The following is a 963-nucleotide window of genomic DNA, read 5'->3' as shown; positions in this document are numbered from 1 at the left end:
ATAGTTACTCCCTATTGCATTGTGTTCGGCCCACATTTTCTGTCTGCGGTGCGTCATCCTGCTTTCTTCTCCAGCGGCCCCCAGCAGACCTCAGAGACATGGGCTGGGTGGTTAAACTCAGTCCCCACTCTTTTTCCCCAACACAGACTTGACCTGATTTGACCCTTTCCTTCAGTGTATTCATTCAGGACTGGGACCAGGCTGAGGCAAACAAAGTGCCTATGGGTGCAAAATTTAAGAAAACGCTCACTCTTAGTGAAATTACAGGGCCCAAGGATTTTTTAAAATTCTGTTATATATTGTACAGTCAATACTGCTTCCTAAAAGAGAGAGTACCAACTTACAATGCCACCAAAATCAACAACCTATCCATTTTGCAAAACTTCGTCAAGACTGTATGTCATCTCTGTGGGGGGGAAATAATCAGGGGGTCAGACTATAGCCAGCATCTCAAGCATCTTTCCGTGGGATCAACTAACATACAGGACCGCGCACTCCCTGTCCGTGAGTCCTTAACGACGGGAGGGTAAGTCTTATTTCTCTAATTTTATTTTAGCTTAATTTTTTAAAAGATTTTATTTATTTCTTTGGCAGAGAGACACACAGCGAGAGAGGGAGCACAGGCAGGGGGAGAGGGAGAGGGAGAGGCAGGCTTCCCGCCGAGCAGGGAGCCCGAGGCGGGCTCCACCCGAGGACCCCGGGATCACGGTCTTTGATCTCTGGTTCATAATTTAAGAACTTTAAGAACTTCTCACCCACTCGGAGGCCCCCCCCCCCCCGGGGCGAGGCTCGCGTCCGCCCGCACCGCGAGAGTGTGCGGGAGACCGGCAGGTGCGCGGGTCCGAGTCGGCCGGGCCAGACCCGCGGCGCCCACGCAGCACCCGACGCGCCGCGACCCCGCTTCCGGCCGGCCCCGCGGGGGGTGGCGGTTCCCGCCGCGGCACTGGGGGAGGCGCAGCAGGT

This window comes from Martes martes, assembly GCF_963455335.1.
Source record: "Martes martes genome assembly, chromosome: 2".
In the NCBI taxonomy this organism is placed as follows: domain Eukaryota; kingdom Metazoa; phylum Chordata; class Mammalia; order Carnivora; family Mustelidae; genus Martes; species Martes martes.
Note: the sequence above shows the minus strand (reverse complement) of the source record.